The sequence below is a fragment of the Cupressus sempervirens genome, chromosome 2 (genome assembly GCF_028749045.1).
Source record: "Cupressus sempervirens isolate cs-2001-9-10 chromosome 2, ASM2874904v1, whole genome shotgun sequence".
Classification (NCBI taxonomy): domain Eukaryota; kingdom Viridiplantae; phylum Streptophyta; class Pinopsida; order Cupressales; family Cupressaceae; genus Cupressus; species Cupressus sempervirens.
In genome coordinates this window covers 85,367,510-85,394,967 of record NC_143119.1, presented here as the reverse complement: position 1 = coordinate 85,394,967, position 27,458 = coordinate 85,367,510, and the positions used below count along the sequence as shown (strand labels likewise).

General features: G+C 33.1%; 2 pseudogenes; one reads left to right on the top strand and one right to left on the bottom strand.

Annotated features, from left to right (window-relative positions):
• Nucleotides 1–20,898: 20,898 nt before the first annotated feature.
• On the bottom strand, nucleotides 20,899–25,344 carry LOC149571159 (DNA replication licensing factor MCM4-like; annotated as a pseudogene).
• A 733-nt stretch (nucleotides 25,345–26,077) lies between these two features.
• LOC149571158 (cullin-1-like) lies at nucleotides 26,078–26,920 on the top strand (annotated as a pseudogene).
• The last annotated feature ends 538 nt before the right edge of the window (nucleotides 26,921–27,458 follow it).

The following is a 27,458-nucleotide window of genomic DNA, read 5'->3' as shown; positions in this document are numbered from 1 at the left end:
CAAAAACGAGAATGGGAAGTGGCCATCTTATAAGGATTCAAAATCTTGTGTAGAGAAAACCAACCTCCTTTTGTGATTACAAAATGATGAGCCATTGTGCAAGTAGGAAAAATTGACCCCTTTTCTCTTTTCAATAGAAGGGTTTCCTCCACTCCTCCTAGCTACCACAATATCTCAGCAACTCCTACCTTTAAAGGCACTTGGTAGGGTAGTATGTGAGGGCTTCCTTTAAAACCATATATTCTAAATACATTAGAAATAGAATGTGGAATGACATCTCCCCAATTATGTGAAACTTTCAAACCACTTGGGTTGTCCATAGGCCTAATGAGATTCATTAATGCTTTGGGGATTCTGGGATTGTCCCTTAATAGGAGGCATCTCAGCTTTGAAGTGAAATACCTATCAAACCTGACAAAAATGGCATTCTCTGCATCTCAAGTCATATCTGCGCTCCACAATTGAACTAGTAATGCTTCCCCACTCTCTTCTCTATCTAATTCCATTTCTTTACTAAAATATGTTACTCCCTTGAATAAGAACATGTGCATTAACAGAGAATAATGGCCAAAAGTTTGTTCCACCTTACCCTTAGCAATTCCAATAAGTCCAATGTGAATCTCCTTAGCTAAGTAAGAAGCAAAATCAAAAATTATATCCACACCAAAAGAGGAAATCTGAGTAATCATACACATAAAATCCACAGACATGAACTCTTCTTCATCTCTCCCAAAAACTTTACACAAGGACCTATATATTTCTATAGCCCTAGAATTGAAGTATGCCCTTTTGAAAGGCTCCCTAGAGGATGCTGTTATTGCTGGTAGTGTTCCAATTCTACCTATGTGTGCGCTTAGCACTCCTTTCCTAACTGCATCTCTCTTAGACATATACTCATTTTCTAACCCTTTCAAATCAATGGGCACATGATAATCAGTGACAGGCCCTAAACTGAAAACTTCCCTAATCTCCTCTGTGCTGATCGTAATCAAGATTTCACCATCAGTTCTCCTCACTACCCTAAGGGCTTGGTCATAATTCTTAGCTACAACTTCCAGAAGATCATAATCCATGAAAATTCTAGGAACCACCAATTTCCCTAGACCAAAATTTGAGATGTTGGCATGTCAGGCAAAAAGGTTCCTCTCTGAAAACCATGTTTTGAATACAACAAGACTAGTTTGTGAAGTTGTTGCATCCCTAACCCAGTTTCCTTTGTCATACAACCCATCTGCTATTTTTAGCCTAGGGTTTAATGAAGTTAGCCTCTTAACTTCTATATTTTCAACAGTGGAAGAAGGGAGTAGTTCAAGCAAATCATTGTGGACATTCCTATCCAAATAGTTCTCTTGACTAGAAAACACTTTCTATTTTGGAGCCATTTTAATTAACTCTCGAAGGAATTGAAACAACACAAGGATTATAATGCAAGTACTTAATTTGAATTTCTCTCTAGTTCTTCTTAGTGTTACTGCAATCTTTCTGTGAACAAATTGCTACACAATCTTGCCGAATCCAGCATAGTCTTCTCAACAACTATTTCTGCTTAGAAATGCTCTGAATCTTTGTTTAAGTACGGTGGAATTAAGAAAATCTACTGTGTTATACTCTATTTTTATTCACACGTGAAGCTTTCATCTCTCATAAATGCACAGGGTGGCATCACCTTCTATATTAAAATTTACACCATGGATTTACGAAAAATCCTACGATCTAGGGATGCAAGCAAAGATGACTCATGTTCCTCTTGACAAGCTGGCAGTCAACCCAATGAAAATTTGCCATGTGTACCTTTCCTTCATTGTTGGTGCCTCTAAACTGGACCCACATAAATCTGAGGACACGTGTCACTTAGGCGCTATCTTGCTATACATAAAGAGTGAGCACCTTGCCATAGTGAGATAGCGCCCGTCATTGATCTTGATTTGATCATGCGGATGACATTCAATGCATTTCTCAAAAGAAATATGGTGGGCCCCTTGTTGCCATGTCACTATTTGTAACCTTTGTGCAACTTGCCATAATGAGATAGCAAAAATCATGGATCTGAGATAGATCTGATGATCAGAGTCTTTTATATATTTTGTGAATAGGGCGTGGGTCCAATCATTGATGACATGATGAAATCTTGCGCCACTGGCATTTGGATTCAAATTTTTTGAATACCTAGCTATATTACCATGTTGCTTAGGGCCCATATTTTTTTATTTCTCAATCAAGTGCTATGTTGCTAACGGTGAGAAGAACAAGTTCCCGATAGTGACATAGAGAATCCTAGTGTCTTTGCTTTTCCTGGCATATACGTGTAGCCCATTAGATGCCAGTGTGTTCCAAAGCTTTATAATTGATATCTGATGGAGTACTTTTTGGGACCCACTTACTTTGAAAAGTTTTTGCATTACTACTTTTCGTTTGGGTGCTATGTCGCTAATGGTGAGAGACACCAATTCTCCAATAGCGACATAGCAATTTCTAGCGACTCATCAAAATTTAGAGTTGGAAAGATAAAGGTGAGTGAAGTCATAACTACCCTTGTTAATGCATCTGACACATAATAGAATAGCACGTGCACTACGCAGCTTGAAAAAACTTATTATCATTGAAAAATTTAAAAGTGACTACTGGCCATTATTTTGGTGAAGGCGTCATGTCGCTAACGGCAAAGTGCCCAATTTCTCTGATAGCAAAAAAGTGACTAATCAAAAAAGCTAAGATTTCTGTTGACGCCTTTTGTACCTCAATGTTGTATTTCCTTTTCAAGTTTTGACATGTCTATTATAAATGTGATGAAATATCTCTAAAACAATAAAATCTCTGATCATCGTATTTCCACTTAACGGTACCGCTTTTCAACTTAGCAGTGGTCGCTATGTCACTAAGGGTAAAATACTTGTATCTTTTCATAGTGAGATAGCGATTGTCATAGATCTTTTAGGGATCGAGCGGTTAGAAACACAAAAGAAAAGATGTGACTCAGGGTACAAAAAGTTTGAAAAGGATGGGAATCTTCAAATATTTTTAGTTTTGTGCCTGAAAAATTTAAAAGAAAACAAGACCTAGGGTTTTGACAAAAATTTGCTTCAAAGACCTACAAAATATGACTTGGCTAGAAACCCTATTCACCATAGGTGGATCCCAATCTGAATTCTTCTATACCTTGGACAAAGGAATTTGATTATGCAAAAATTTAGACCAACAAAACTATCATGGAAAAATTGTGATGAAGATGCCACCTGCAACTATTAGACTATCATAGAAAAATTGTGATGAAGATGCCATTAAAAACTATTGGACTATCATGTGTACAAGTCACAAAATGATTCCAACATATGAAATTAAGTGTACTACATAGGATAGTGATGACTAAATTTCCATGCCCTCCAATTTTGGTGGTTGTAACATTTATACCAATTTCATTTGTGGGATACACACTCTTGATAAGTTAGTTAGCCTTGCGACTAAGGTCGATGGGGATTGTTGACACATGCAACCTGAGCATGAGTTTGAATTTGGTATTTCCTTGGAGATATTTACTTATTTTCCAAATAGATGGTATCATCTCCATTTTGTCTGTCATGATAAGTTGTCACAGGTTTTTTGAATGAATTTATTTTCTTATGTGTATTTCTTCTCATAGAATGAACTTACCTGAATGAAGCTAAACATGTGAATGCTTGATGACCTAGTTAAAGAATATTGTGTATATAGAGGCCTTGTACATTCTAGTATAATTTATCCCTTATATAAGGTCACTTATGGATTTAGAAAAATGCAAGATGCTTTTTAAAAGGGTTTCTTTTGTTAGTTTTGAGACACCAATAATTATTGAAATAAATAATTTATCCTCAGCAAGATATTACTTCAAATTTTCATAATCTGTAACTTTTGTTGACAAGTTTAGACATCTCTCTCACAAGTAGATCATTGAAGCTAATTACAGATGATACCAATCCAAATAATACATGCTCAAAGGAATTTTCTACTATTAACATTAGGAGTGGATAAGAGTAGGTAGTTATTAAAACCATTTCAAATGACGTGGTGATGTATGAACTGCCATTAAATTTTTCACATAAGCATGATTAAGATGTTGAATCGAGATCTCCAATCGAACATGTTCATGGTAGTGAAGCTTGTAGCTCCAAAAAGACTTTTCATACTGATAAATTAGGAGTACATCTAGAAAATCATCCTAGTTGGAAAGGGAGACATAATGAGAGCGAATCACGAGGGAATTTAATGGTGGATTCTACCAAACACATAGAAATCATAATCAACTTCTTTCTGGAATCAATAGTAAGACTCTTGATCATGTACATGTGAGAAAAAAAAGATCAATTTTCCCTTAAGGAGATCATGTATTCTTAGATACTTACCCTTAATTCTTTTTGATCTTTTATTTAGGGTATTTTGAATTACAATTATGATGATAAAATTGAATTTGTATTGGAGATGCAAGAATTGGTAAATAAAGGCATATTTGTTATGGTTGTTAAAAATATCAAGCAGTGGAATTCAAACTTCTTTGAGGAAAATCTTGTGTTTCTATTTCAACTAAAGAAAGTATTGAGATGTTCTCATTGATTATAATATTTAGTATATTTGATATAAAAGGATGGTCAATTATTTCTATGTTCACAATCATGATATTTGTAGACTACTAGTTATGATATAAAGGTTGAGTTTCTTAAACTTGTAAGAGACAGGGATTATATGGGGACTCTTAATGTTTCACAATTTGGCATGGGTCTTTTTTCTTAAATATATTCAAAAATTTTGAAACCTTTGAAAGAGATAATACTGACATTGACAAAGCTAGATTATAGTGCATCAATAAATTAGTGCATTTTGTTAATTTTTCTTGCGACTTCACTTCAAGTATGATCTAGAATTTTAATGACACAACTATTAGTGATGTTATGACATGAAGGACTTGCTATTTTGGTGCATCATTTTCTTATTAATAAACTTGTGCTATATCAGAAATGCTATCATAGTATAGCATGATTATTTTATCTCTAGCTTAACAATTTGTCTTATTTTATCACAACATATTTCATCTCTAATAGTGGACCCTACTTTTCAATCCATGTCATTTCTTAGATTACATAACATCTTATATCTATGTTGTATATTTATATTTGATGTCTTCATTGCTGTGTAGAATCTTTACTCCTCTTCCACATGAATGTGGCAAGCATATTCCATTCATCCATATCTGATGCACCACATATTGCCTTCAACGTAAGACTCATTTCAAACATGGAGATATTTCTCTGTCATAATCATCTTTACCATAATCTTCATGTTGCAGATGTGCTTTAAACTCCATGACATTAAAGACTTCTTTTACTACAAAATTTTAGTAGATTATAATCATATCTTTCTGACATGCCCTGTGTAGGGCCATGTCCCTACATGGCTTCACCCACATAGCATCTTATATATACTATCAAGATTACTGCCAATTGGAAAATGCAGAAAACAATATTGAAAGTGATTTCAAGAAGATACTTACAGTTCTAGCAGTCAAACTATATATGCAAAACCTACAAGAAAAATAGATTAATCACATCATCAAGAAGATACAAGTTAGTGGATCCATCGCATTAAGAGTATTCATATAATTTAAGAAGGTATTAAATTTGATCCTAATTTCCTTAACAAATTCAAGCTGAGGACAACACACATTGGTAATAGAGGAATCTATTCATTAAGCATCTTTCCACGTTGCTATATTTTTTGCTAACATTATGAACACCCACACAATGCATAAAGAAGCAAGCATTGTATTAGATTTACACATATAATATGAGAACTAAACCTATTCATGAATATCAGAATTAGCTAATACTTTTGTAGTTTCTTTTTCAACAAAAGTTTTAATTCAAGCCGAGGACAACACACATTGGTAATAGAGGAATCTATTCATTAAGCATCTTTCCACGTTGCTATATTTTTTGCTAACATTATGAACACCCACACAATGCATAAAGAAGCAGGCATTGTATTATATTTACACATATAATATGAGAACTAAACCTATTCATGAATATTAGAATTAGCTAATACTTTTGTAGTTTCTTTTTCAACAAAAGTTTTAATGCAATATTGGTTTGATGTTTTAATTTTGAACACCCCTTTTACAAACAACTTTATTTTTTACTCAGTTTTGATCAGTTAAAAAAGTCATCGAAGATAAATTGATGTAATAGCTCAAATGTTCAATCAAATTTACAGGGAGATTACTCCAAACTTTGGTTTGGTTTGGATCGATGACCTAAAAATTTGGCTTGATCTTCACAAGGAAAGTTACTAACACTGTGTGATTTGTCTGGGATGGTAAGCTTCCAAGAGAAAAGAACAACTTACCAAAGATTGGTTGAATGGTTTTTAGCAGTTTGGTCTTGTTGTGGAAACATGACATCATTAACATTACCTTCATGAATCTTAAGTCAATATTTAGTTGAAGATCTTGCAATCTCACTATTTTGATCCTAAATTAGAAATTGATCTCAAACTATATTTGAGATCAACTAAAGCATGAATCTTCATGCATATTGTGCAGTATTTGAAATTTTCTTGTTAATAGACATGAGCAAAAAGAGTAAACAGATGTGTCTTGTCACCCCTATTTGACATGCCCATATTGTTCTTTCTCCCTTTGGATGGTTCACCAAAGCCATGAGGCTTTGCAATGGGATTTCTGATGGTTTTATGTATTTTTATATAATATTTATCTAATTAATAATATTATAATTTGATTGATCAACAAGATAATAAAAGAAGTGCTAAAGAATTACTATGTAGAACCATTATAATGAGGATATAAATACCAATCATGGAATTCCTCAAAACTAAAAGAATTGATGTTCATTCTTTGAAAGTTTCAGTAATTTCAGCTCTATTCAAGTTTCCATTATAAGAAACTTTCAATAATAATTTCAATACCATTACCGAATCCTCAGCACAATTCTATGGCAACCTCGAATCCTGAGTCTCTCTTGTCATATATTACTTAGAGCAGTACTCCATGCACACACAATATTTCTTTATAAATACAATATGTTCAGCCACTTATGTAAAATCACTGGCAATTCAATCAATTGCAAATGCCTTCCATTAAATACCACACTATCACATTATCATTGGAGACAACAAAAATTCAAGTTCACTTTGAAATACACATATGCATTCTCCTGAACTTGCAATCTACATTGCAAAACAACAAATAGTCAAAGGTATGGAGTCTAGAGTTCAATTTATATACATACAATAGATACAAAGTCTAGTTCTTGTTACCTTTATCAACTCTGTTGGGCATAGTACAAAACTTATTAATGCTTCACCAAAAGCCGTAGAAGGAACAACAATCTAAAGTTTGGGCTTGCTGCTGCTAGGATTTCCTCCCTTTCCAAAGAACCCCAAATAGAAAAAGCAAACAAACAAATTCAAGACCGTTTAAGCTTTACCCAATAATAATATCCCAAGATTCCAAGAACAACATTTGACTACAAGTGTGGGGTAGCATCCCTTCAGACCATATAAATTCTTCTACAGTTCATGTTTTGAATGCCATAAAAACCTAGAATTAACATTAGAATGCATGGTTTGAATAATATAAAGTCTTAGAATCAATCAGTACATAATCCATGGTTTGATTGCTATGAGAACTTAGGACCAGTACTAAATTTTATGCTTTGAATGCAATAAAGACTTAGAGTAGTCATATAATGTTTTGTAACTCAACATTGCACTCTTCCCTGGAACATCCAATATAAAACCCTAGGTCACATTGCACTCTTCCTTGGAACATCCAATATAAAAGTCAAAACTCATAAACAAAAAATCAATCAATTTCATTTTTAGGGATTTTATAATTGCTCAATAAAGTTTGACTCATGAGGCTTCACCAATATGTCACTTTAATGACTTATATAACTATTTTTTGTGTTTGAATTAAGTTATGTCATTATTAAAGGCATACTTTTCCATTAAATATAATGGCTCCTCAATAATACTTTATGAAGATAAGTAATAAATTTACAATATAACCATTATAAATAGCTTTATTACTGTTACTATAATTTTAATATCTCATTGATTACTCATCATCTCTTTGTCTCATCTGAGTCAACCATTGCTTCCATCACATAATCAACTGCCTTACTAAAAATATTAATGGTTCTCTCTATTAACTCCTAACCTACTATAACTAGTAATTCCTTGAATATTTGATAAAATTAGTAGTCCCAAGGGTTGTCACTGCATTGAGATTAGTCCAGGTGCCTTGCCAAATCTAGAAATGTTGGATACATAACTTACTATAAATTGTAAGTGTAGCTAACTGAAACAAATGAGAAGCAATCCTAAACACTTCTGCACTATAGAAGGGAAAGATACTCTTGTTTTGCCAGATGGGGCCCTCTAGCCATCAGCCTTAACCTACAAGGGCCAATAATAGGTCGATCTAAACATAAACCATGTCAAGTTAAAATTAGGACATTACACTTTATAACCAATCCTACTTGTCAAAAAAAACATAGGACACTTCAACAAACACTTTGACTTAAATACCTTTAGGAATTTTTAGCAACTTGACCACATTATGGAACCATGGGAAAGGTATGATGACACATCTAAGCAACTCTTGGCAAGGGAATGTCCATTTGGTTTTTCTCTAATCAAATATCATGGTTAATCTAATTTGACATTCAAACACTTTCCAATACTATACATGAATTTGATGTTCAATAGTTGTGCATTTTAGGCATGTAACATGTATCCTTGTGATTTGACCACGTGTTTTCATTATGAAAGTCTCTATGATTTAGCATTCAAGGTCATCCCATTTGACTTGACAGTCGTAATATTTTATTAATATTATGAGATTTCAATTATAAGACAAATGTATTAAATACAGTTTGCTACCTACATTGCTTCTGATGTTTTGAAGAGTATAATTTGGAGATTAGTTATCATACAATTGTCAGGATATGTAAGACCAAAATACCTTAAAATTTGAGAAAATACTTGCATAAAAGCTCTTGAATTCCTAGCTCAAACTTTGTTGCTTTAGAGAAGCAATTATTTGGATTTTTTCCCTGTACAATTGCTACAAGAGTCCATGTGGCTATTATAACTAGAGAGTGTACAAGAGGGGTCTGTTGAAGAGGGATAACTTGTGATCTTTACAAATACACTAGAATGTATTTCAGGTTAGTTCTGCTCAACATATAGAGAAAAATGTTCAAGCATTCCTATTAGTGGATGAGAATCTCTCTCACTTTTCTTTTCATGTTTACTTTTGAAATGATGATTTTTGCTAGTTACTTTAGACACTTCAAAGAATGTAATCCATGGTTGACCTGATATGATTACCAATTTTTGTAGTATTATGGAGCTGGCAAGGGAACAATTGTATTGATTTATATCATTGATTCTAACATGAATTTGATTGAAATTTGTATTTTAATTTATTTTAAATGTGTTCTAGTTGGGCACAACTTACAATAGTTTGTATGGTCTCTTTCACTTTAAACTTGAGCATAGATGATATGTTATAGGAATTGATACCTCAGATTTTGTGGAGCATAGAACTATTTTCAAGTTAACAGCTGTATTAAAATAAAAAAATTTCGTTTGCTTTTTACAGAGACTACTCTCTGCAGCAAAACAATAGTTAGGGGAGATCATCTCAACATTTGAATTTCTAGATCATTCTTCTTTGGACATGGTAAACACAAACTTCAATTTAAAATTATCTGCATAGTGGCAATTTCTCAATAATGATATTTATTTATTTAATATTCAGACAAGGAGACTTTTGAAATATGTTTCAGTATTATTTTTCTCCATACTAACCTATTTGACATTTTGTCTATTAGTAGTGTTATTTAGTAGATGTAGTTTATAGGATATTCTTATATGAGACTTACATTTGGGATGTATGGTGAGCAGAAACACTTTGACCAAGTAGGCCTGCATACCTCTCTCTGATTTGGAGAGATCTGTTAAAGACATTGAGGGGTTATTTGCTAAAATAGATATGTTGACATAGGCCTTTTCAAAGATTCAAAATATTTTATGACATTACAATGCATAGATTTTTAGCTGGACATTTTTATGCTGATTGTGTCAATTTATAGAAATGCAAATCAATATAGGGAATGGATTCAAAATTCCATATGTTGTAAAGTAGCAGTTCAGTGTTATGGAGGGTAATCATGTAGGGACACCGTGTGAATCAAATTTTCTAGTGTTCCATGTACAAATATACCATTTTTATAAGATGTTTCACACACTCATGTATTATATTGTTGCCAAATATTAGTCATCCTTATATTTTTTAACATAGATATTAATACTCATTCTATTAAGCATTTGAGATCTATTTTCTATAAGCTACATTGCAAGATTCTCCAAACCTAAATAATATGATAACATTTCACCTACTCATTGCCATGAAACTATCATATGTAGTTTTGATAATTTTGATTATGTTATTCATATCTTTTAAACTATAAATTATTACACCAATCATAGTGGTGGGATTGTGGATATTCAGCCTTCCTAAAACATATCCAAAAATTAGAATCATCCAATAGTTAGATAGAAATTTATGGCCTTTGCACTGAGACCAATTATTATTGTCATAGAATTTATGAGTTCTACCCTCTAGAATGTCAAATAACTTCCAAGAGGTAAAACTCAGCATTTTTCCATGGTCAAAATGTGTTATTTGATCAAACCCTTATCACTAGGTCTGTAAATAAGAGTTTCAAGAAATTTTTTACAAAAACCAAAGGTTTTGTCAATATATTTCTCATCCAAAACCTCTAATTTTCTTCAAATGAAAGAAGATTAAATATTCTTCACTTCCAAATAGATTGAACTTATTTATCAATCCATTAACATAACAATAAATGCATGAAAACATGATCTAACATGATTGCAAACAAAAAGATAGTTTTGAATTTACACAAATCATATTAAAAATTTCCTTGAATATTCTTACAAAGTTTAGCCAAATGGTTTCATTCATATGTTGACCCTTTCTTTACTTCTTTAAAAGTCTTAATTCACGAAGCTCCTCGAAGTCCCATTGTAGTTAGGTTACTCATTTCTTCTCTAGCAAGACTGGTTGATTCTAAGTCTCTATGCTTTTATGCCTATAATTTCATGCTCACCATATAGGTCTGAAATGAGACAAGGCCATCTTTAAAAGAAGTAACAGTACCAACATTAGATATTTCTCTTCCTTTGGAGGAAGTGCCTCATTACCATTGCTATCAATATAGAAAACTGGGATCTCATTAGATTATTTTTCTCCCTCTTAACTTCAACGAGCCCTATTCATCTTTAGAGATCCCATTTTTCATCACCAAATCTCCATTAAATGATCTCTAGCTTCTCATGGAGTTCCTATATTAGAAGCTTCATACATAGTATCACTTCCATCATCTACAATAGCTGGTGATAATCCAGATGTAACCAATGCACGATTGCCAACTAAAGAAATACTAGAGCCAATGTTGAGATCTAACTCCACAATAATAGCTAATGAGTTTCCATGTTTTTTTATCAATGGGTTAATCTATTTAATTATTAGAAAATTTATGAGTCAATAAAAAAAACTCATCAAATCAAGCTCAGTGTTATTCTCAATTATAACAACAACCATTTAGGCCAACTGTTCGTAAACTACATATTGATATTTGGTTCAAACTCAATAGTTTGGATGGTGAATCTGATAATTTTTTTATGGTTGTAGAAGAAGAACTCATTTTTAACATATCCTTGCTCAAAATAGTTTCCACAAAAATTAAGATCCACCAAATATTCTACACCTCAAAATAGAAAACAATCAAATGACGCTAGTTGTGTACACCATGTTTACTTTGGTTCTAATTATCTTCCTACCAAATAATAGTATAGGGCTTTTCTATAAAACAATGCTACTAGCTTCCACATTTCTAAAATGATCAACTACATGCCACTATCGACTATACTCTTGCACCTATGCTTGGTGCAAGCACTAGTATATAGTACTTAAGATACCACTGAATATCTAAATCATTTTTTTTCAAAGAAGATGTAAGGCATAATTCGAGTGAATTTAAATACTCAAGGCAATTCCTGAGTGTGGATGTTTGAATTCCTTAGTGTCAAAACTTGAATATATTTCATGCTTATCATTTCTTCTAGCAATTCTTACGTAAAACATCATTAAAATAATTGTTCCCTTTGACAGCGTCAAAGAGTGTATGTATACAATATTTTTGAAGTTGTTTTGTGCTAAATAAACCTTTGGTGATCAAGTCTTGTAAATATCTTGGTTGGTACAACTGCAGATTTCTTATTGGCTTTGTACTAGTACCCAAGATTAACATTGATGACATTAGTAGAATTCCAAGTTTTGCTCTTGTATTCCTATTAATTGTACTTGATTTTCGAATATGTTAAAGAAGAAAAAAATGCCAGTTAATTTATAGACTATAACTGACCTGAATTACTTGATGGATTTTTTAAATGTTGAGATGCATATACTAAGAATTTTTTGTTGCTGTAGGCCAAGCCACAGCTGACAGACAGGTCAAAGCTTCCAACTATTGTGGATCCTATGATTAAAGAGTTGCTGAACTTGAAATATCTTCAGCAAGTAAGTTGCATTCAAAATATTTCTTTTGAATGAAATTGACATTAATTTTAAAAATGCATTCAGTTTATACAATTTTACTCATGTTTTGGTGGATAAAAACTTAACGTTCTTCCACATTTCTTGCCCATTTTATTGCATATCTAAAATAAGACATAATCTTGTCATTTTCCAATAGCTAAATATCTTTAATTGTGACTGGAATTTGGCATAAAATGTATTTTTAAGGTTAGATTGTCAGCTAGTTCTGGTTGATCACCATTTGAAAATTAGAGCTGCTAATCCTTTCATTGAAGATAAAATTTATAGTGCTCTACATATAATCACACTTACCCAAAAAAGTTCAGCTAAACATTTGATTATCTAGATTGAAAGTCATTGTCCACTTCATAATCTTAGCAAGAAGAACACCATAAGCACTTGTGAACCAAGTATTTATGATGAAGCAAGAAGGAAAGAAAAATGAAAAAATGTGTTGAGTCGATAGATAGACATTGGAAAGAAAGCCATTGATTATAAAAAGTATTAAGATCAAGTTTAAAAATAATGTTTTAATTGACAAGCACAAAGCAAGATTAGTAGCTAAAGAGCAACAAATTTTCCTTGTACATCCATGCACTATCTCCATGATTCCAAGTTTGGTCCTTAACCTCTTTGCAATAACCACATGATCGATGCTTGCCAAATAGTGCCAACATACTATGTGGAAAGGCCCTTTCTAGATCATATTTCAATGCAACAATTTATCAAATGATGGCGCTTTGAGGGGACAATGATCATCTTCAACCATGTGACTTTGGCTCATTGATTCAAATTTATTAGAGGATATAGAAACTTATTGACTGTAAACAATAGGTATGTTCTTAGAAAAAACCCATACTCATTGTAAACAACAGGTATGGACTTAATGTATATTTCATGAGGTGCGGTTCAGAAAAACCCATACTCATCATCTTGAATTGTTTATTTAATACCCAATGCATTGAGGTGATGCTTACAATTTGAATTCATAACAACCATTTCTCATCAACTTAAATTGTTTGTTTAGTACCCATTGCATTGATGTGACACTTACAAGGATGTTGAAGTATTGCAACTTCCTAGAAGGTCTGCATACTCAATTCCATGATGATCCAACTTTCCTTGATCCTCGGGAGAATGATGTAGGAGCATCAAGGTCAAGGTTGAAGACATGAGAAGACATTAAGGTCTCAAGATAACCAACATGACCATGTTAGAATAGTTGATGTAATAAGACCCTATAAAGGTCCTTTTTTATATGTTTGTAATCATTTTAGTTACATTTGAAAACATTAATTAACAAAAACCATAAGTGCAGATATAAACATTAATCACAACATGTCCAATTTATTTGTAGGTATATTTTCCTATGAAGAAAGACCACGCCTGACAATATGAATCTAGAAGAAAATAATGAGACAATAGTTGCATTGTGGGCTCAATTCTAAAGAAAACCTGATAAATGTTATTGTCCTTGCAAAAAGTGTAAGGGTTTAAAGAATCAAAGAATTCTAATCACAATAGCCTAGAGTCATTGTAGGCAATATGGTCATGTTGAAGGGGGCCATGATTTTTGTCCATTGCTGAATGTGGATTTCCTACTGGAGGAACATGGAGGTGTGAATATCCAAGCTGAGGATAACACTCCCATGGAAGAAGATGATAATGTGCCAGAGGACATGATTAAAGAAGATGGTATTGGGGCAAGTGATGAAGAGGCTCACAATGATGGTACTATCAAATCTGATAATAATGATGAAGATGGTCTTGATATACCTTTACTTGAGAAGGCACACAAGCCCTTATACCCAAGCTCCCAAACAACTCTACTATCAGCTATAGTGTTGTTGGTGAAATTAAACATTATGAATGGTTTATCCAATGTAGCAATGTCACATATGCTAAGGTATGTCATTTTTGTCATCTTCAATGTTAGCATACAATTACTATTCATTATATTAACAATGCATATTTGTTGTTGTAGGTTGATTAGTGACTTTTTGTTACCACCATCAAACATTTTGCCTCGTTCATATTGAGAATTATCTAACATTATGGATTAGATTGGAATGAAGTATCAGACAATACGTGCATGTCCCAATGATCACATTCTATATCATAAACAACATGAATTTGCAACAAAATGTCCTGATTGTCATGTTAGTAGATATCGATCAGATCAAATAACAAAAAAAGTGCCTCACAAGGTTCTTCGGTACATTCCCATTATTCCACATCTTGAATGGTTATTTAGGTGCGCTAGCTTGGCACAATTTATGGATTACCATGCGTGCAATAGAAGTTAGGATGACATTATGCAAATGCCTGCCTATGATTCTGCATTTAAAGAGATAGAAGAAACATGGTCACACTTTAAAGAAGAACCTCGTAATTTGAAACTTTCATTGGCGGTGGATGGTGTCAATCCATATGGAGATATGAGATCGGTTTACTCAGTATGGCCTATTTTTGTTATTAACAATAACATTCCTCCTTGGATGTCCATAAAGAGGGAGAACATAATGTTGTCAATGATTGTGCTAGGTATTTTTTTATTTAATAGTTATCTAAATTAATTTATAAATTTTTTGGATGGTTCATGTCCTTATTTTTTTTGTGTCATTTGTAGGGTTTTTTCCATGAAGTCTAAGGACAAACATGTTGGATGTTTGTGATAGACATGTCCACCTATAAGAAAATTATCAAATGTAGGAAAAATGCAAAGAAAAAGTAATGTTCATGACTACCACTACACATATCTCGACCCTTAATACCCATATGCTTAGATAGGTTGGATAACATTCCTAGTCTTTTATATGTTTAGAACTCCATCTCAAAAGCTCCAAAATTATATGGGCTTTGTTCAATCCTTTGATAATTTAGAGATATAAATGCTTCTTTTTCTATTTTTAAGTCCAATCCCTCTTAATAAAGTCTTTGTTGGTAATCCCTCTCTATACAATGTATGTTAAACCCTCATAGGTAGCTTCAGGACCTCCTTATTATTGTCTTTAAAAACTGTTATTATGTGCAGGACATAATTTATGGGAAACATGGAATTAGTGCACAATTATGTATTATATTAAATCCTCTTTTCACAAACGACATCCAAATTTACAAGTAATTAAATAGTTATGGTCCATATAAATTTTGATACAAGATATAATATTCATATGTGGAAACTCATAAATGAAGTGGATTTAATAGGTTTGTGCTTTTTGACAAATTACATGCAGCAATCCAGTAGCTCTCTTTGCACTGTCCTATTTGCCCTTATGGGTAAGTATTATATGGTGAAGTATTGTAGGCATTATTACATCATCAATTGGAAAAATGTGTAGAAACAAATGGTGATATTCATGAAATATTATCTTTTTTTAGGGTCTTCTTACAATTTCATGTTCATTGGCAATAGGTAAGAAGATATCACACATAAAGAGTTATCAGTTAAGAAGAGGAGTTGTTTTATCTGAAGCCTTTGAAGTTAACATCACCATTCTCAAGAGAAACACCAGATCTTGGGTATGTTCTCCTCTTCTTTCTCTATAAACACTTTTTTATTAGGGAAGCACTAGTTTTTGTCTCTTTTTCTTTCCCATTATGCATGAAAATGAATTTGTTACCTCTTTGAGCTTCTTGAAGACCTTTTGGGAAATGTCACTCCCATGAGAATTTTTACTTTGTAATCATATTAGTTATGGGAGTTTTTGGTTGAGAGTAAAATCCTAACAAACCTCCTACATTAACTATTAATTATTGTTACAATGATCATGAAGTTTGATAGACAGTTTGAGGGTATACACGATAAATGTGAGGCATTCCTAAATTATTTGATTCCCAAAAATGAAGAGAGGCACATCTATGCTGATCTATTGTAATCAAGCATATGGAAGGTTTGGTAAGTGAAATGAACTCAAAGGATATATACTTAGCTCTACAAGAGAATGTAATCACAAATGCAGATGATATAGTGGAATGTCTTAGGGTGGATCCAAATAAGCTTGATGTGCTTAAATATTATTTGGGTCATGCTGGGGAATCAAATATGTTGAACGAGTTGAAGTTAAGAAATTTTCTAGGAGAACATGGCAACCTTTTAGCTCTTGTTGATTCATTGGATGATGCCATAGTCAATCAGTAAATGTAAAGGTGCTACATCTTTTTGTCAACTTTTTGACTGACAATCCTAGTTATTTCAACATAAAGCAAGATTTGCAACAAAAAAATTTATTGATGCATTTTCCTACTTTGGCTGGATGGTTGGAGAAAAAGTTGTTAGGATATACCATTACATCATCATCAGGTATTGCATCAACACATGGAATTGCCAATTCAGTAAGGGACTCAACAATTGCTTTTATAAATGCTCTTTTATTACCATCATCTAATTTAAAATCTAGAGAGCTTCTTGATCATTTTCTAGATGCAATGCTTATCAGTCTAGAGAAAGCATTTGTGTCATTTGATATTTCGAGTGTGAAAGCCTACTTTAATTTCTTAGTTTAGCTAGAAAATGGTGAGCCTACCATAAAGCATGTTGTCAAGGGTGCAATTAATATAATGGTCAAGCTATCTGCTTGCAAAATTCAACTTGAAGGATTGAAGTTTATTTTTGGCTTCCTGATATTTGTGTTGGTTGCATGTGGTACTAACAAACATGTTTTGGAAAAGTCCACAGAAAAACCATGGTCAAATACTAGTTGTAGCAGTGGATCTGCTATCTGTAAGTTGAAGTCAAATGTTACTAAAAAGAACACAAATGCACTAGTTAATCCAATCGATCAAGGAGCTCAATCTACTGCAATGGAGTGTGATGTCACATTAGCAAATGAAGATGAAGATGATGGTATGTCAGATGGTGAACTGGCTAGTATGGAAAAAGAAGAAGATGATGATAGTAATAGTGAATTCTCACATGCTCTACTATTGCACCTATTGTTGCATTACTAAAAAGGCTTCTATTTGTTCCTTATGAGGCAGTTCAGACATCCTGCAAGTTTCTGCTTTGATATTCAAATATGCTTAGTTTGTATTTTCTTTAGGGAAAATTGACTCTTTTGGGATAATTGCATTTGCAGATGCCTAAAATTCTTTATTTTTTTGTTCTCTTCCAGCTTGTCCATGTCTTCCAAGTTGCTTCAGGTTCCCTTCCCAAAGCAGACAATGTTGGCAACAGATGATGTGACAGAGAATAATAGATCTCTGCCAGTTCCTTCAGACACAAGTGTTGCCACTAGAGGCAGTGGCCAGGGGATTATTGAAGAAGATACCAATACTTCATTTGTTCAGTATTGCTATGATGGTTGCTCAACTATTCCCATTCTTAGGTAGCATTGGCATTGTAATGTTTGCCCAGATTTTGATCTATGTGAAGCTTGCTATGAGGTGATGGATTCAAACAGGCTTCCACAACCTCACTCGAGAGATCATCCAATGTTAGCTATTCCAATTGAAGTTGATTTAGTTGCAGCAGATGGGAGCAAGATCCAATTTTCCATGGATGAAATGAGTGAGGAAAGTTTATTGCAAGTGGCAACTGAAGTCAGTTTACATAATTCACCTCCATTGGATCCCCCAATGGAATCAAATGAAATAAGATATTTTCTTATTATTGCAAATGATGCAAAAGTAGTTCACAAGGCTTGAAATGTGGCAAAACTAAAGCTTCAAATGTCTACTTATTCATGCATCATAGTGAAAACTTCAGTAGGTAATCTGCCAAAAATGAACAACAGTAAGTAAATACAGTAGAGATTTTTAGAAGTAAAAATTATCATTTTGAATTGCTAAAGACTCTTTATAATTCTATACTTAAGATTATTTAAATAATTTGAATAGCTAAACTCTGAACTATAAATTTTAAAAATACAATTAAAATAGTTGCTCAAAAATGTTGTCAAAGAAGTTGAATGAAATTAGTACTATCAAGTTGTCAAAATTGGAGACTTCCCACATGCTAGCTTCTATGCATAGTTTTGAAAACTCAAGCCTATTAATGACCAAACACATTACAAATTTTCCTTGTATTATCATTAGATGGGTTTATCATAACCACAATCCTATCTTTACCTTACTGTCAAATCTGGACAATGACTCTATGCATAAATCTTTGTTGCAGAACTTTACTTTGCACATTCTGATATATTAAAATTCAATAGAAACTTTATAAAATTACCTTGGAGATTCCTATACTTCTTCAATTTCATTCCCTATTCATTCTTGGAGGACCTTCACAACAACTTCTATATTGAGGAGAAACTCAACATGTAGAAAATTTAAGGCAATTAAAAATAAGTCATTCCTCTTGTACTTTGGCAAATAGTTTGTCACTGAGCTCCTACATCCCATTCAAAGATACATCAATCTGCATGCTCAAAAACAAATCTTTTTCATCAAACCCTCAAACAATGTCTTTCAGTTCCATGTAGAAAAATCTAACCATTATCCATTTGGTCAATCTGCACAAACTTGACACTAATGATATCTAGCCCCAAAACTTTGATTATCTTTTCCAATATGGAAATCTAAGGCAATTAGTTATCTTGACCCTTGATTGAACTTTGGAGTACAATCTCCTTCAACATGCATTTTTTTTTGTAACAACACCATGATTCGACTGCATTTAACTATGTATTTTTTGATCTTGAAATGAGATGAACATGATTGTGTAGATGACTTGATTATTGCTAGATTTGATACACACTCTTTGTTGGATTGCAAGAGGAGGAAAAATGGTTTCGAGCAATCTAAGATTGGTCCAATGGAAAGTCAATTGAAGGAAGAAAAATAAACTGGAATTCCTTGTGCTGTGGTGGGATCTACAGCTCAGACTCTCAGATAATTAGTTTTAATTGATTTTCCTGTCAAAAAATTTAGGTTTCAGGTAGAGAATCTGTAATCTCAAACATAAATTTGAGTGTTATAAAAAATAGTTGTACTATGTACTATGATAATTATATTGTCTTATCAAGAATGTATTCATGACACTCAATTGCTTCACCTCAGTGGGGTTGGCTATATACTAGTTGAAACATTTAGTTGTATTGCATATAAATCTTAGTCTATAAATCTAAAATAGTAGATATATATTTGAATAAATTAAATTTGCATCAGTACTATAGAAGGAATTTGCATCAGTACCGCATCTAAGTAATTTCAAACAATCCCTATTCTTTCCTGAATTCTTTGGCTTGAAACTGACTGTGGGTAGTATTTATTAGAGATTATCCTTGTGATGTATCATGGTCATGATTGCTAGACTCTTATAAAGCTTTTGAATTCACCTCAATAATATCTTGTACATTGTGATTCCCTTTGATTCATAAATTTTGAATAATGACTTCCTAATTTGATAATGATTCTTCGCCATTTTTTTTTCGGTCCCTTTTCCTTATAAGTGCTTCAAGTTTATAATAAAAATGTTCTACATCTTAAAAACTTCTTATGATCATATTTAGGGAAATAGCTAATAGCTACGTGTTTGCACATCTTGTAGTTGCTTCATAGTAGAGCATATGATGCATTGTGCCAAGTAAATTCATCTGCATTCTGCACTTTTTTTGTTTCTCCCTTGTAGCTATTCATAGAAAACCAAGTATTCACGGCACCATGATTGACATAATTGGTGTGTATGGAAGACAAGCTGCTGATGATATTTAGCATTCTCAATTGTTGAAGTCGCCACCATAGAATCATCACTACATCAAGATTAGATTATAATTTTTCCTCTTTATATTTAATTTAAAATATAGATTAAAATAAATTTCTCTTTTTATATTTAATTCTCTTTATATTTAGGTAACCACATGAAACTAGAGGGAGAGGACAAACACCATTGTGAACATTAAAATGAACTTTTTCCATTACGTTGGTTGAAAAAAAATACCTTTATAATTGCAATTACTTTTTCTTCACTCCAAAACTTGATAGAAAAAAACACCAATGATTCTCATAATTTATAATTATCATCCTCTTATCTGAGCAAGAATTATAAGATATCCATCATTACCTCGGTGGTTGTCTTTGTCACAGATAGTACACCCAAGCTTTGGATTCCTTCAATTTTTTGGATTTTTTTACAAGAGAAAGTACCCATCAATGTACTACAGAGCATGAAGCTCACGGCATATTAAAATAGTTTTCCACAACACACTGACTGTAGTCTTATTAGATACTTCATTACTAATTATTATAGGGGCCATATCATCCTTAAAACTCATTCAAGTCCTCTTCACATTGTCCACATGAATTTTAACAAACCCCTCACTCACAAGGTTTCCAATTGCATTATGAATCTGAAATTGAACAACATAACACATAATGTATTCATTTGCCCCAAAAAAATGAAGTTGGAAATAGCTTGAAATTTACCCATAGCAAAGAATTACTTACATCATTTAGGGTGACTTCCTTGGATCCCTATTTGTGCATTTCCTCCATCAACTGTGATTGCATTCATTCATATTTGGTTAGGTGCCATAACAACAATTTTCTCAACAATATTTAGGGCATTATAAAGAATGTTACCTCGGTAATACAGGTTGATGGTCCCCCTGCCTGCATCCTTTCCATGATCAGAATCATCAGTGATGAAATAAGATTGGCTTGTCTCATTCTTTCATTGGTTGAGATTCCCATGTTTATGAGATCCATGTCAATGGTCCTTGTAACCATGACACTCAAATGCATTCAATGGATTCCAATTAACATAGTTCTTTCAGCTCGATGACTAATTTTGTGATGATAATGTATTTAATATACAACTAAATGAACTGACAATCCTCATTGTCAAAGATGCACAATGGTTACCAGTTTAATGATCTGTGGCAAATTATTGAAGTGCAACTTCAAGAAGCCGAAATGATTCTGCCCCATCACACCTTTCAACCTATAGAATTGGAATGTAAGATATCTTTTTATTGCCTCAATCTGGCTTTAAGACATTCAAGAATGTAAACCACTTTTTTCTACATAGGATTTTCTTACCCACTCAGAGAATCTGATGCGGGTGAGGGCTTCACTTATTCTTATTAAGCTTTCAATTTGGCATGGAGTCATTGTGATAACCTATACAATTCATTCAAGAGAACAAGTTAACATAACATGAGAATTACCCTGCATCTAGATGCATTCTTCAGTAGAAGTATGAGATATACTGTTACTTTTTTCACATGTGTAACTTGTAAGAATACTATATAGAAATTAAACTTGAGAATATATTGAACTAACCTTCTTGCTATTGCCAGGGAAGTTTCCCTTCCTGCGCATTTAGACATAACCATGAATCAGATCTTCTGCTACCTCATTAGATATCTTAGGATGTATATGTTGTCTTGCATAAGTGATATATGAAGTGAGAGTCGGGAGGTCAAATGCATCTAGCGTTTGGTCCTAGAATCATAATGTAGTTCACATCAAAAATATCAGGTCATTGGACCCCCCATTAATTACTACATAGTATTGACCAAATTAGAACTTACCTCTGGCTCATCATAATGTAATGCAACAAGATGCCTTGCAAGGTGCCTATCCATTTGTTCATTAGCTTTATCAAGCACTAGGTAGATTAAATCAAACCTGTAGGCATTTTTTGTGATTCTTTTATACTTGAGTGACAACAAATAAATTCTCCAGCTTGAATTCTAAAACCAAACATACTCCACCTAGAAAGCAATGTTGGAGGAAGTTGGATATTGTCAATCACTGACAATCTAGGGTTGTAGCATGAACCACTAGGATTGGCATAAGCTAAAATAGATGTTCTTGCATTCAGAGATGCTATGATCCCAACCTTTGCAATTGGCATTGTTTGTTGTTCCATAACCTACTTCAAAGGAATGACTAGACATTGATATAAAAAGTCAACCAACAACATAGATTACAAAGTCAAGAAACCAGTAAAAGCACATGTAACATGCTATGAGCATTGTTTGACATCTTGTCAAACTTGTCTATGCAACAAACACCCCTATCACTCATTACAATGCACCACTTTCTAGAACCTGTTGAGTTCAAAGAAATAATCAGTTTATATAGAATAAAGTGGTAGGTAGAAGTGGGGGAATAGGCAGCCCAAAGAGCTCAATGATCAACAAATTGAGTTAATAACTTACTATTTCACTAGTTTCAGGATCCTTTGATACATAAGCAGTCAAACCAACCGTAGAGCTTCCATGACCACTTGTATAAATGCCTCGAGGAGCCAACTTATGCACATACTGAAATAGCTGAGACTTACTCATACCTAGATCCCCAACAAGCAAGATGTTGATATCACCACAAAAAGTAGCGCCTGAAGCTAGTTTTACTACAGTTCCCCCGAAAAGCTATTTAAGAAGCATAATGGTTAACATATGGTTCAAAGAACATGCAAAAAATTACCAATTAATCGAACATGAATGCAAAGAAAGATACCTAGCATAAGAAACCTTTCTTTACATCTTCTAGCTCCCAAATACTCAGAGCTAAGGACCTAGTTAGCCTCTCATAGATATTGGGCATGTGAGATAGTTCTTTCAACTTCTCAATTTGGAAATTGGTAGTCAAAATTCAATTTTAGAGCTTGCAAAATTCATTTTATATACAAAAGGTAAAAAGTATGAGTTTATACCTTAGCTTCATAATCAGCTGGTGACATATCACCCTCTTGAAAAGAGGCAAAACTATCACTATTGGTATCATGTTCCATTGGATCTTTGGCTCACAATCTTATCTTGTCTACCTTTTTCAGATGAAGGCAATTGATGTAGATCTGCACTAGGAAATGATTTAAAATTTAGAATTAGAAATCATAGAATACAACATTAAGGTCCTCATTTCCAATTTAAATGGACTAAGATAGGCTTGAGAGCTTTGCTTTAAATAGAGATTTCACAATCCTTTGTTTTGGTCCCACTCTAACTGTCATAGCTTTGAAAACCCCAGTAACCTACAAAAAAAAAACCAATGTCAACCTTCAAATGCTAACACTTGGTAATAAAAATGAGTGTAGAATTCTTATATCATGTAATGTCAGACACACCTTGATTCGATCACCAAGTTTGGCTGCATCAACAAGTTTTTCGTGCATCAACAAGCTAACAATGTGCAGGATTTCCCCCTTTGGAATGACATCAGACATTTCTTGTAGCCTTACAATCTACTTATCAGAAAACCTAACCACAAAGTAAAAGGATATAGTTGTCTTCAGAGTCTTGAAAATGCAGCTTCAAATCATGCATAAACTAAAATCAACAAGTTCCTACCAGCATCTGTTATGCATCCATGTCAAAGAATTCATAACAGCACATTCTGGCCTTGTACAACATGTAGGTTCATCAATCTGACCTGAGCATTTGAAGCATAAAATAGGATGTGAATACAAATCCAGCAAAAACACTTTTAGATAGCAAGTACCATTGTATGTAGTGAAGCAAAGATATGAGATTTTTTTTTAAAACATGAAATACATTTGACAAAATTCAGTGGAAGATTCTCATGGAATATGAGAATAAAATTTGGAGTGAAAGTTCTCATACAGGGATTTTTTCACACTAAAAAAATGTGCTCTCTCATATATAGCTTTCATCAAGCAAACATCTCAATGTGAGAAGAACCTCATGTATGGTGTCCTATTAGTTCCAATTAAGGTTACAGAGAGCAGATCAATAGTGGTCATGTCACAATAAGGAGTAAGATCTTATTTGAAAAATCCTGGAATCTAAAAGCTTTAGAGATCACTTTCATAAGCATGAATCTATTTAAAGCCATAGATTCTCCGCCACAATTTATGCAAAATAGAATTGAGAAAAAAACATAACATATAATGAAGACACAATTAACTGTTATATTAAGAATTCAATTGCAATCCAATGAATTACCTCTATCAACAGGTACTGGTGCTAGAGCATATCCACAAACAAGGCACCTAAAGAATGCTTCTTTGATTTTTCGTATAATTGAGCTGCACCAAATTATCATTCCTTTGACTAAAACCATCTTCTCAATATATAGATTTCAAAGACAACAAAACCCCCTTATTAGATTTTTCAAATAGCATTGAACAATGAAGACATAACTTTAAAAAGAATTGCCTACCTGATGGATTCAGATCTTGCATGTTAACTGTATCTCTAAGATTGAATATTCTTGCCTGAATGCAATGGCAATTATATGTAAGTTTGAGGCATATTTATGTGCATAAATAAACAAAATATGAAACAAAAAAGTCATTAAATGAAAATATATTAACTGACAAAACATATTTTTCCAAAAATACAATTCAGTCACCTATATGTGCTTCTCCCACAAGGGCTTGAGGTGAATAGCTACATCCATCAATACAATGTCAAAAATGGCAAGAATTTCAGGAGGATATCTGACCATCTTGCCATTAAGGTCTTCATCATATTTGAAGATGTTCATTGCATCAATATTCACCTTCGACTTCCATTTTCTAAATGAGAAATCAACTAAATGAAGTGAATACAAAAGAAAATGTGCTCACCCAATAATTTGAAATGAGACTAGATGGTAACCATAAGAACCCAACAAGGACAAATTTGAACTTGTTCCAAGAGCCTCATGTATTTCCCCTTAAGGTCTGAAGGATCATCCTTGAAATTCCTTAGAAAGCACTGAACTGCTTGATTGACATCTTGAACACTTATGTTTGTGCCCCAAACAAGCATAGGGTGTGTTGCCATCAAGGTCACCCTCAGAAGACTAGGGCATCTAATTATAACAGCCAAAAGAGGTAATTAATGTGTGTTTCAACAGAACATATTATACAAATTGAAAAGAAACAATTGACTCAATTGATAGGTAGTTCTCTATCCAAAAGGTTTCTTGGTACAAGGAAATATCTTCAAAATAGGTTTCTTTAATGTAGAAGGCACCAAAAGTTGGTACATAGGCATTTGCTATGCCGATTCCCTTAGGAGGTAGTTGCTTGGATAGTCAATGTGGACCACCCATTGAGGTTTGTAGAATAGAAGGGTTGTTTAGTATGACCCATTTGACAGGACCCTGGGAATCTCCATGGTTGAACTGACCTAGAATTTGGGTGTGCAGGCTAACATACCATTAATATAGTTTTTAATGCTTCTCACTAGCAATAAAGTATGTTTTATTAGCCCATTATTTAGCTGGTTCACCTTTATTACTTCAAACAATCTAATCCAACATTTATAATAGTAGAGTTCTATTTATTAGAATATGATACATTTTCTATTTTGGTATGTCCAGGTTACATACTCCATATTCTTAATATATGGTTCAATTTCTTTTTGTACTAGTCTAGTTTTAATTGCTTTAAAAAAATTTAAATGTAGTTGTTTGGAATTATCAAGTATAGATTAACCTAGACTCTACCAAAGGCCATAAAGCATGAGGAATGGCAACTTTACACATCTAGAATTCATGACGTGAATGACAATCTTCATCCATATAATGCTATTTTAAAATTTAGGACTTTGTCTTGTTATGTGTTGTGATATATAATTAATATTTGTTGAAATTGCAGGAAGAAGCTTGCACAGAGACTTTTGTTTGATAGAAGTGCAAATGATGATCATGAAAGAAGCATATTGACAAAGCTGAAGCAACAATGTGGTGGTCAGTTTACTTCTAAAATGGAGGGAATGGTATGCTGCATCATACATAAATAAAAAACTCACTTTGATTCTTATCAATGAAGTTAATCTAATTGTAAATTATGTAAAAATATGTGTGCTTGTATGTAGGTCACAGATTTAACATTAGCAAAGGAGAACGAAGGGCATTTTGACAATTATCTTAATGAAAATTCTCAAGCACATCCTAGCATAGACTTGACTATGACAATTTTGACAACTGGGTTTTGGCCGAGTTACAAATCATTTGATATTAACCTACCAGCCGAAATGGTATGCCCATTTTGTATATAGTATACCTTTTAAATTTGGCAATTTTTGAAGCAGGTTAAGATTTTGACCTTTGCTACTTAATGCAGGTAAGATAGGTAGAGGTGTTCAAGCAGTTCTATCAGACAAAGACAAAGCATAGAAATCTTACATGGATATAATCTCTAGGTACTTGTAATATTAATGGGAAGTTTTACTTTAAGCCTATGGAACTTGTTGTTACTACTTACCAGGTAATTGCCTTTTTGGTTGATTACTGGCTGACAGTTAGATTCCTTGATTCATATAAAATGGCATTACAGGTCATTGTATACTGATCATTATTGGGAATTTCTTCTTCCAGTTTCTGGTTAAGAATTAGTTGGGTAGGATAAGTTAAAGCAATGGTTAATGTCATTAATTGTTAATGACCATACATTAATAATTTGATTCATTTTCTACTTATGCTATCTGTTTAAAGGAAAACTAAAATTGATGTGTTATAGAAACCATAAATATGCAAAGTGAATACATCACATTTATCAGTGTCAGTTTCCTTGATATATCTAGAATTCACTTCTTTTTCCTTGTGTAACTTACTTTATGGTTATGATACGCAAGCATCAACATTCTTGCTATTCAATGCATCCGAAAGGCTAAGTTACTCAGAAGTGAAGACTCAATTGAATTTGACTGATGAAGATATTGTCAGATTGCTACATTCTCTTTCATGTGTGAAACATAAAATTCTCAATAAAGAGACAAATACAAAAATTGTGGCACAAATAGATGTCTTCGAAGTCAATTAAAAATTCACTAATAAGATGAGGAGAATCAAGGTATGAACTCTAATATAACAAATTGTATACTATTTTGCTTGTCTATTTTTAACAAAATTAATGCATGTGGAGATCACATGG